Consider the following 12,166-nt stretch of genomic DNA (forward strand, 5'->3'; position numbering starts at 1 on the left):
GACTGTTGGTGGAATTGAAGAACAGTGTGGGTGTTGGGTGGGGGGATGCAGAGAAGCAGGTCCTCAATGCACTGGTCAGATAACATGCTGCTGAGCAAGGACACTCAACCTCCCTGCATGGTGCAGTTATGGCATGCACACCATGAGAAACATGGAACCTGCATTTTGCTGCAATTTACTTGCACAGTCCGAGTGAAGAAAGCTTCCTGATGTGGGGATTCCCGGCCTTTGTTCTTTCACTACTGTGTTTCATATGAAGCTTTTCTCCTACCATAAGAGAGTGTAGAACATTATCTGCTCACCTGAACTCTATTTTAAAGTAAGAAAGAAATCAAATTGTTTTTCAACCCCTGAAATTAATGCAGGTATGCAAATTATTTCAAGGATCTACTTTGGGGTTGTCTAATTGCAGAGCTGTTTTCTCCTGGGATCCGTAGGGGACATGTCCATATCACCATCGATCTCATTAACAGTCCATGGTAATCACTTACACTGGATACTTTGCCTCTTGTCCTTCTTGGGCTTTGCAACCAATTTTGTTTGCTGTAAATATAATTGGATGGGACAAGTCACCTTACATGGCTACTACATAAGCAGCTGCAAACAGGGACATAAATGTTCTCTCTTGAAATCACATATTCTGAGAGGACCACTGCAGATGGCCTTGGTATGTGCTCTAGGAGTAGCTGGCTCTACATTTCGGAACAAGTGTGTACACAGTCCCATTCGATTAAATCATCAACACATTCACAGCCTGAACACCATAACACAGCGAAGCAAACACGTTCTCCCAGATATCCTGGGGGAATTGCTTAGCTCCCTTCAGGGCCTTTGGTCCGCTTGCCTTGTACAGCTTACTTGTCATGGTTCAGATCACAGTAGACACTGAGATTAGACTTATGTGAAATATAAACTCCCACAATGGATGAAATACTTTCAGGAATCTAGGGTACAGGATCTTTGCCACTCATTTGACTTGGGGGTGCCAGGGTGTGACCTTACCTTTAGGAAAATTCCTCACATAGGCAATGACAGTGATTCTCAGAGGAATGCATTTTCAGGAGAAGCTAGGAGGAGAGGGACTGGAGACCAGAGCTGAGCATTCACAGTACCAACTCCAAAAGTATGGGCAAGCTGAAATTCACCCTTCGACAATGGGTCATGCTGAAGGAACACTGTTCAGAAATGACATTTAACAGGGAGATGAAATGACCCAGTAAAAAAACAGACTGTAGGATTCGCTCACTTTCCTCACCCTGGCATGCATTGTTCCCACAGCCTTCATGGTCTAATGTGCATCAAGTCAGACAGGTGTGCCCCCACACCAGGTTGAATACTGATTGTCCTTATGTCTGCACATGAAAGCAATCCAAGAGTTGACTCAACTGAGGTGTATCTGCAGGGCTTGCAACAGAGACAGATTTCTACCACACAGACAGCTGAGATATAGAACAGGCAGGCTCTGAGGGAGTCCATGGGGAGTTTACCCTTTTTTCTATTGGTGTACTCACCATCTGCATCCAGAATCCAGCTCCCAACCTACTCCTCAGGTGTGGATGCTGGAGTATCGGGAGTCTGCTGGACATCACACAAGTCCTGGCAACTGGAAGGAGACACATATATCTCATCCACTGAGTGCTGCAGCACTGCAGTAATGTCCTCCGCCTCTTGTAGATCCCCACTGAACGAAAGTGTGGGAGGAAAAGAAAAGGTTAAACAGTGAAAGTTTAGACTTGACAACTTCTCACTTGGTCCTGCAAGAAGGCTAACTGAGGGGCTAGAGAAGGAAGAATGGGCTTTCCCTTTGGAAAATAGGAAGCATGCAATACTCTGAGTAGCTCCGAGAGTGAGTGTTGACGGAGTTGAAGAACAGTGTGAGTAAATGGGGGGGGGTGGAGGTGTGGAAAGCACGAGGTCCTCAATGTACTAGTCAGATAACATGCTGCTGAGCAAGGAGACTCAACTTCCCTGGATGGTGAAGGAATGGCAGGCACACCATGAGAACCACAGAAGTTGTATTTTTCTCCACTTCACTTCCAGGATTCCAGAGAAGAAAGCTTCCTAATATGGCCACTCCAGGCCTTGTTCTCTCACTATTGTGTGTAAGATGAATCTTTTCGTGTAACATAAGAGACAGTAGAGCACTTTTGTCACCTGAACTCTATTTTCATGCTAGAAATTAATTGTAAAAAGTTGACAAGCCACGAAAATAAAGGAAGGAATGCAAAACAGCTTAAGGATCAAGTGTGCAACTGTAAAATTCCTGAGCTATATTCTTCTGGGATTCCCAAGGGACAAGTCTACATCACCTTAGGTCTCAGTAACACTCCTTGCCAATCACTTACCTGGCAGCCTTTGCCTCCTGTCTTTCTCCAGCTTTGTAAGCAATTTCATTTTCTGAAAATATAATCAGATGGATCAAGTCACCTTACATTGCTACTTTTTTTAACACCTGCAAACACAGGACATGAATGAATATTCTCTCTTGAACTCAGGTATTCTCAGGAGACCACTGCAGGTGGCCTTGGGATGTGTTCTAGGACTAGCTGGCTCTCTTCTCCAGAACAGTCGTGTAGACAGTCCTGTTCTTTAAATCCTCAACACTCCTTCAGAGTCTGAACACTGGAATGCAGTCGAGCATGCATTTCCCTCTCCTACTGCAGACATCATGGGGTACTTGCTTAGCAGCCTTCGGGACATTTGCTCACCTTTGAGGTGGTACAGTTTGTTTGTCTCGCTTCAGATGACAACACATACTGAGATTAGATTTGTGTGAAATAGAAACTCCCACAGGTTAGAATTACTATCAGCCATCTTTGGTACAGGAGTCTTGCAATGGATGTAAGTTAGGGGGTGCCAGGGTGTGATGTTCCCTTCAGGAAAGTTTTGCACAAAGGCCATGATAGTGGTTGGAGGTTTAGGTACTCAGAGGAATGTTTACCGAGGACAGGCCAGGAAATGAGGAGCTGGAGATCAGAGCTGAGCAATCATACCAGCAATTCCAAAATTATGGGCAAGACTACCACCCTCCTTGGAGAATGGCTGACTCTGAAGGAGCACTGTTCAGAAATAACGTTTATCAAGGAGTGGAGATGATCCAATAAGAAACAGACTGTATTATTGAGTCACACTCCTCACCCTGGTGTCCATTGATAGCACATCGTGCATTTGCTAATGTGCATCAAGTCAGACTGGTGTGCCCTGAGACTAGGAGGGGTGAAAACTGACTGTCCTTATGTGTGTGCATGAATGCAGTCCTAGAGTTTGACTCAAACCAAGGAGTATCTGCTGGGCTTGCAGCAGACACAGCTTTCAATCACACAGAGAACTGAGCTAAAGACTGGGAATGCTCCATGGAAGACCTCTGGGGCCTCAATCTATTTTTCAGGGGTGTCCTCACCATCCATGTCCAGAATACAGCACACAAACTGTTCCTCAGGTTGGGAGTCCGAAGTGTTGGGAGTCTGGTGGAAGTCACACAAGTCATAGCAACTGGAATGAATCAAATACTTCTCATCCAAAGAGTCCTGCAACAATGCAGTAATGTCCTCCACCTCTTGTAGTTCCCTGTTGAACCCAAGTGTGTGAGGAGATAGAATGTTAAAAACTGAAAGTTTAGATTTGGCAACTTCTCAGTTGGTCCTGAAGGGAGACTAAATGAGGGGCCAGAGACAGCAGAGTGGTTTTCCCTTTGGAGAAGAGGAACCATACAATCCTTCTCAGACTAGCGCAGAGACTGACTGTTGGTGGAATTGAAGAACAGTGTGGGTGTTGGGTGGGGGGTCCTCAATGCACTAGTCAGATAACATGCTGCTGAGCAAGGAGACTCAACCTGCCTGCATGGTGCAGATATGTCATGCACACCATGAGAAACATGGAACTTGCATTTTGCTGCAATTTACTTGCAGAGTCCCAGTGAAGAAAGCTTCCTGATGTGGGGACTCCAGGCCCTGTTCTTTCACTACTGTGTCCAATATGAAGCTTTTCTCCTGCCATAAGAGAGTGTAGAACATTATCTGCTCACCTGAACACTATTTTAAAGTAAGAAATAAATCAACTTGTTTTCCAACCCCTGAAATAAATGCAGGCAAGCAAATTACTTCAAGGATCTCCTTTGGGTTGTCTAGTTGCAGAGCTGTTTTCTCCTGGGTTCCATAGGGGACATGTCTATATCACCACTGATCTCATTAACAGTCCGTGGTAATCACTTACACTGGATAGTTTGCCTCTTGTCCTTCTTGTCCTTTCCCTTTGGAGAAGAGGTACCAAGCAATCCCTCTCTGACTAGGTTAGAAACTGATTGTTGTTCGAGCCAGAGAACAGTACATTTGAGTTTTCAGTGGGAGTTGGGTTGAAGAGCAGCCATTCCCCAATGCACTGATCAGATAACATGCTGATGAGCAAGGAGATTCAACCTCCCCATGTGGTTCAGGCATGGCATACACGCCATGAGACCACAGAAGTTGCAGTTTGCTCCCCTTTACTTGCAGGGTTTCAGTGAAGAAGCCTTGCTGATATGGGCATTCCAGACTTTGTTCTTTCATTATTGCATATAGTCCATATTTTCATTCCAGTTGCCTTTTCTTGGTTGGAATCCCAGACAACGAAATGCTATGAAAGAGCATGTGCCTCTCCTTCCAATTTCCTCACAAAAGTCAGTGCAGAAGTTCACACTGATTTCCAGAAGAAGCCTTGCTGATATGGGCATTCCAGACTTTGTTCTTTCATTATTGCATATAGTCCATATTTTCATTCCAGTTGCCTTTTCTTGGTTGGAATCCCAGACAACGAAATGCTATGAAAGAGCATGTGCCTCTCCTTCCAATTTCCTCACAAAAGTCAGTGCAGAAGTTCACACTGATTTCCAGAAAACCTGAGTATCATTGAAATAGTGTTTCCCTGAGTCTAGGTTAATAAATGTGACAAAATAATAGAAGGAAACTAACAGAAGAGCCATCAAGAATGAGACCCCAGGGTTATTCCAAGATGGCGGCTAGAAGGAGGAAGTAGAAAGCGAGCCTCCTATAGTGAAATCTTGGAGAGATGCTTTAGACACACTTTGCAGGCAAAACCACCGAGAAGAGGCAAACTTTGACCCCTCTACACCTCCAGCCGATGCAGTGTATCTCCACTTCACGTTAAACAGAGAAGCAAGGAGGGCTCCAGGGCTGCCAGTCTCCTGTGCCCAGACGACTTGGGAAAACGTGGACAAGGTGAGCTTCTTGGTACCATGGTACTCCCACAGACAACCCTGGGCCAGAGCAGCATAGCCCCCTGGACAGACTGACCTCCACCCGGGGAAAAAAGAGAAACTGTCTAATAAGCAATAAGAACAATAAAGACATGTGGAAAAAGGGGGTGGGGCACACTGAGCGCTGAAGATTGGGGGAAGGGAATCCTTCCTGGAACTGTAAATTAACAAGCTGGGCAGACTGGAGAGGCTCCGGTGGGAGCTGGGGCACGTGCCCAGCAACTAGGTGCGGGAAAGCTTGTGAGAGTGGCGGAGGGAGGAAAATTCCACAGGAGAGGAGGGAAGACCCACTTTCCACATGAGCTGTAAACAAACATGGCAGCTGGCAGGAGCAGCAGCCCCGCCCAGTAATCATGAGCAGGAAAGCTTGTAAAAGTGGTGGTGGGAGGAAATCTGCACAGGAGAGGGGGGAAGATCCACTTCCCACATGAACTGTAAATAAACATGAAGGCCTGAGAAAGTGGGTGCAGTGTCACCTTCCCCAGTGTGCTTGGAAAGCGGAAAGCTTGTACCAGAGGCACACAGGAAAACTCTGACTAAACAAAGCCTGCAGGGCCAGGTGAGTTCTAAGCTCACCCCAGAGATCTGCATAAATAACACCTCCAGCAACAGCAGGCTGACAGCAGTGGGCAGGCAAGCCACAGTTGCAGATACTATTCACAAAACTGTCTCCAGATTTTTTTTTCTTTTTCTCCCTATCTTTGATGAGAGAACAACCGAATTACACCTGCATGCTGAAAAACTTACTGAAACTGTATTGCATTTGAACTTGGGACACTTGGTGGGGTTTTTTTGTGTGTGTGTGTCTGTAGTTTTGTTCTATTTTATGTGTCCCCTTTGATAAGACAACTACAGAACATCTGAGGCACCATCTCCAGGATTGGAGACTGAGACGGACACCCAAATTATTAAGACTGAAATTTCATTTCATTTGAACTGGAAGGTTTTTTTTTTATAGTTTCTATTTTTCATTTTATTTTGTTTTATATATATATATATATATATATATATATCTTTCATTTACTTATTTTTTATTTTTATTCTTATCTTTATTTTTTCTATTTTTTATTTTCAATCCTCTCTCTGTCTCTCTAATGCCTGTTCAGCTTACTGTCGATTAGTACACTAATGCTCCCTGTTTATACCTTTAAAACTTTCTTGTCTGATTCCTTGTTCTGTTTTCTTCTTCTTGTCTGTTTATTTGTTTTTCCCTCTTTTTAACTTCTTGCTTTCCATCTCCTCTCACCCTTCCATTCTAAATATTACCATTGTTATTATTACAAGCTAGAAAATACTTAATTGCACACAGTACAGGGACAGTAACAACACCAAAGACAATGACGGGAAGACAGAAAAAACAGGGAAACCAGTTTCCCCACAGCAAAAAATTAGTACAGGAACCAGAGGGGAATGAAGAAAACAGATACACAGATCCAGACTCCAACAAAATGAAGATAAACTATGCCAAAGCACCCAATGAAGCCCACAAGAATAATTTAAAAGAAGACATACTACAGGTACTCAATGAGAATTTTACAGAGATGATACTGGATAGGGTCAACCAAAATGTACACGAGACACTCAAGAAATTCCAAGACAACAAAAATTGAGAATCTGAAAAGGCAAAAGAAGAAATAAAGGAAACCATAGAAGCACTGTATAAACACCAAAGTGAAACAGAGAACATGATGAATAAACAGATAAATGAACACAGGACAAAAATAGACAACATTAAAGAGGAAACCACCCAGGATACGGAAAACCTCAGAAAAAAGTACAAAACAGAACTGCAAAACAAAACGGAAGGCCAATCCAGCAGAATAGAACAAACAGAAGACAGAATCTTCAAACTTGAAGATGAAATGGTAATTAAATTCAACCGAAGAACTATTAATTAAACAACTCAAGACCTGTGAAAAGAAAATGCAAGAACTCACCAAATCCATCAAAAGACCAAACTTGAGAATCATGGGCATCAAAGAAGGAGAAGAGGTGCAAGCAAAGGTAATGCGTAATATATTCAACAAAATAATAATGGAAAATTTCCCAAATCTAGAGAAAGACATTCCCATACAGATGCAAGAGGCCTCCAGGACACCAAACAGACCAGATCAAAATAGAACTACCCCACGACATATCATCATTAAAACAACAAGTTCAGAAACTAGGGAAAGAATATTGAAGGCTGTGAGAGAGAAAAAACAAGTAACATACAAAGGTAAACCTATCAAAATCACAGCAGACTTCTCAACAGAAACATTAAAAGCAAGAAGAGCGTTGGGTGAGATCCTCTGGGCAGTGAATGAAAAGAACTTCAACCCCAGGATACTCTACCCAGCAAAACTATCATTCAAAATAGATGGAGCAATAAAAGTCTTCCATGATAAGCAGAAACTAATACAATAGGTGACTACAAAGCCACCACTACAAAAGATTCTGCAAGGGATTCTGTACACAGAAAGTGACACCCAACTTAACCATGAAAAGACAGGCAGCACCAAACCACAGGAAAAGAAAAAGCAAGACAATAGAGAGTAATCTCAACTTAGGTACACACAATCAAACCTTCAAACAACTAAGACAACAAATGAGAGGAATCAGCACATACCTATCAGTACTAACACTTAATGTTAACGGACTTAATTCACCCATCAAAAGGCACCACTTGACGAAATGGATTAAAAAGGAAGATCCAACAATTTGTTGCTTACAGGAGACCCATCTCACCAACAGAAATAAGCATAGGCTTAGGATGAAAGGCTGGAAAAAGATTTACCAAGCCAAAGGCCCCCAAAAACAGACAGGAGTAGCAATACTTATCTCTGACAAAGTAGACTTCAAACCTACATTGATCAAACAAGATAAAGAAGGAAATTCCATACTAATAAAAGGGGAAATATACCAAAAGAAAATAATAATCATCAATTTGTATGCACCCAATGTCAACGCACCCAATTTCATCAAACATACCCTGAAAGACCTAAAAGCATATATGAGCGCCAACACATTGGTTGTGGGAAACTTTAACACCCAGTATCATCAATACATAGGTCATCCAAACAAAAAATCAATAAAGAAATCCAAGATCTAAAATATGCAATAGATCAAATGGACCTAGTTGATGTCTACAGAACATTTCATTCAACTTCTACACAATATACATTCTTCTCAGCAGCCCATGGAACCTTCTCCAAAATAGATCATATCCTAGGGCACAAAGCAAGCCTCAGCAAATATAAGAACATAGAAATTATACTGTGCATACTATCTGATCACAATGCAGTAAAAGTAGAACTCAACAACAAAAGTACAGACAAAAAACATGCAAACAGCTGGAAACTAAATAACTCATTTCTTAATGAACAATGGATCGTCAATGAAATAAAAGACGAAATTAAAGAGTTCCTGGAAGTCAATGAAAATGAAAACACAACCTACCAGAACCTATGGGACATAGCTAAGGCAGTCCTGAGAGGAAAGTTTATAGCCATGAGTGCATATATTAAAAAGACTGAAAGATCCCAAATCAATGACCTAATGATACATCTCAAACTCCTAGAAAAACAAGAACAAGCAAATCCCAAAACAAATAGGAGAGAAATAATAAAAACAAGAGTTGAAATCAACAAAATAGAAAGCAAAAAAACCATACAAAGAATTAATGAAAGAAAAAGTTGGTTCTTTGAAAAAATAAACAAGATCAATAGACCCCTGGCAAACCTGACTAAAATGAGGAGAGAAAAAACCCAAATCAGTAGAATCAGGAATGCTAACAGGGTGATAGCATGGAAGTCCAGGAAATCATCAGAGACTACTTTGAGAACCTATATTCAAATAAATTTGAAAATCTTAAAGAAATGGACAGATTTCTAGATACATATGATCATCCAAAACTGAACTAAGAGGAAATTAATCACCTGAATAGACCTATAACACAAAATGAAATTGAAGCAGCAATCAAGAGTCTCCCCAAAAAGAAAAGTCCAGGACCTAATGGATTCTCTGCTGAATTCTATCAGACCTTTAAAGAAGAGCTGATACTAACACTCCTTAAACTGTTCCACTAAATAGAAAGGGAAGGAAAACTGCCAAACACATTTTATGAAGGCAGTATTACACTTATCCCAAAACCAGGCAAAGACCCCTGCAAAAAGGAGAACTATAGGCCAATCTCCTAAATGAACACTGATGCAAAAATCCTCAACAAAATAACGGCAAACCGAATTCAACAACACATCAAAAAGATTATTCACCACGACCAAGTAGGCTTCATCCGAGGGATGCAGGGGTGGTTCAACATACAAAAATCAATAAAAGTAATAAACCACATTAACAGAAGCAAAGCCAAAAACCACTTGATCATCTCAACAGATGCAGAAAAAGCCTTTGATAAGATCCAACACCATTTCATGATAAAAGCTCTACGAAAACTAGGAATAGAAGGAAAGTACCTCAACATTATAAAAGCTATATGTGACAAACCTACAGCCAGAATTATACTTAATGGAGATAAACTGAAACCATTCCCTCTAAAATCAGGAACCAGACAAGGATGCCCACTATCTCCACTCCTATTCAACATAGTACTGGAATTCCTAGCCAGAGCAATTAGGCAAGAAGAATAATAAAAGGAATACAAATAGGTAAAGAAACTGTCAAAATATCCCTATTTGCAGATGACAAGATCCTATACCTTAAAGACCTAAAAAACTCTACTCAGAAGCTTCTAAACATCATCAATAGCTATAGCAACGTAGCAGGATATAAAATCAACATAGAAAAATCATTAGCATTTTTATACACCAACAATGAGCAAACTGAAAAAGAATGTATGAAAACAATTCCATTTACAATAGCTTCAAAAAAATCAAATACCTAGGTGTAAACCTAACAAAAGATGTGAATGACCACTACAATGAAAACTATAAACTTCTGAAGAAAGAGATTGAGGAAGACTATAGAAAGTGGAGAGATCTCCCATGCTAATGGATTGGTAGAATCAACATAGTAAAAATGGCTATACTCCCAAAAGTAATCTACATGTTTAATGCAATTCCCATCAAAATTCCAATGACATTCATTAAAGAGATTGAAAAATCTACCGTGAAATTTATATGGAAATACAAGAGGCCACAAATAGCTAAGGCTATATAGTTTGAAGTTTGACTTCAAACTATATTACAAAGCAATAACAAGAAAAAGAGCATGGTACTGGCACAAAAACAGACATGAGGACCACTGGAACAGAATAGAGGACCCACTTATGAAGCCATACAACTATAACCAACTTGTCTTTGACAAAGGTGCTAAAAATATACGATGGAGAAATAGCAGCCTCTTCAACAAAAACTGCTGGGAAAACTGGTTAGCAGTCAGCAAAAAACTGAAACTAGATCCATGTATATCACCCTATACCAACATTAACTCAAAATGGATCAAGGATCTTAATATCAGACCACAAGCTCTAAAGTTGATATAGGAAAGAGTAGGAAATACTCTGAAGTTAGTAGGTATAGGTAAGAATTTTCTCAACGAAACCCCAGCAGCACAGCAACTAAGAGATAGCATAGATAAATGGGACCTCATAAAACTAAAAAGCTTCTGTTCATCAAAAGAAATGGTCTCTAAACTGAAGAGAACACCCACAGAGTGGGAGAAAATATTTGCCAGCTACACATCAGACAAAGGACTGATAACCAGAATATATAGGGAACTTAAAAAACTAAATTCTCCCCAAACTAATGAACCAATAAAAAAGTGGGAAAGTGAACTAAACAGAACTTTCTCAAAAGAAGAAATTCAAGTGGCCAAAAAACACATGAAATAATGCTCACCATCTCTAGCAATAAAGGAAATGCAAATTAAAACCACACTAAGATCCCACCTCACCCCTGTTACAATAGCCATCATTAGCAACACCACCAACAACAGGTGTTGGTGAGGATGCGGGAAAAAAGAACGCTCTTCCACTGTTGGTGGAAATGTAAACTAGTACAACCACTCTGGAAAAAAATTTGGAGGCTACTTAAAAAGCTAAACATTAATCTACCATTTGATCCAGCAATACCACTCTTGGGGATATAACCAAAAGACTGTGACACAGGTTACTCCAGAGGCACCTACACACCCATGTTTATTGCAGCACTATTCACAATAGCCATGTTATGGAAACAGCCAAGATATCCCACCACTGACAAATGGATTAAGAAAATGTGGTATCTATACACAATGGAATTTTATGCAGCCATGAAGAAGAACGAAATATTATCATTTGCTGGTAAATGGATGGAATTGGAGAACATCATTCTGAGTGAAGTTAGCCTGGCCCAAAAGACCAAAAATCGTATGTTATCCTTCATATGTGGACATTAGATCAAGGGCAAACACAACAAGGGGATTGGACTTTGAGCACATGATAAAAGTGAGAGCACACAAAGGAGGGGTGAGGATAGGTAAGACACCTAAAAAATTAGCTAGCATTTGTTGCCCTCAACGCAGAGAAACTAAAGCAGATACCTTAAAATCAACTGAGGCCAATAGGAAAAGGGGACCAGCAACTAGAGAAAAGGTTAGATCAAAAAGAATTAACCTAGAAGGTAACACACACGCACAGGAAATCAATGTGAGTCAACTCCCTGTATAGCTATCCTTATCTCAACCAGCAAAAACCCTTGTTCCTTCCTATTATTGCTTATACTCTCTGTACAACAAAATTAGAAATAAGGGCCAAATCGTTTCTGCTGGGTATTGAGGGGGTGGGGGTGAGAGGGAGGGGCAAAGAGGGTGGTAAGGGAGGGGGTGGGGTAGGGGGGGATAAAAAAAGAATGAGACCCCATTCCAGTCTGGCAGAAAAGATGAAACAAGATAATTCAGCCTGTTCTGGTTTTCCTTGAAACTGAGGTCTCCAGGTAACAC

At 41.0% G+C, this 12,166-nt stretch overlaps 1 long non-coding RNA gene across 1 annotated transcript; it reads right to left on the reverse strand.

Moving 5' to 3' along the window:
* Positions 1 to 1,008: 1,008 nt before the first annotated feature.
* Positions 1,009 to 3,669, reverse strand: LOC141415078 (uncharacterized). The gene is made up of 4 exons (XR_012440105.1): positions 3,401 to 3,669; positions 2,346 to 2,397; positions 1,512 to 1,681; positions 1,009 to 1,175 (listed from the first exon to the last, which is right to left on the reverse strand). It is a non-coding gene; the product is annotated as an uncharacterized lncRNA (long non-coding RNA).
* Positions 3,670 to 12,166: the final 8,497 nt, after the last annotated feature.

Source organism: Castor canadensis, chromosome 12 (assembly GCF_047511655.1).
Source record: "Castor canadensis chromosome 12, mCasCan1.hap1v2, whole genome shotgun sequence".
Taxonomy (NCBI): Eukaryota; Metazoa; Chordata; class Mammalia; order Rodentia; family Castoridae; genus Castor; species Castor canadensis.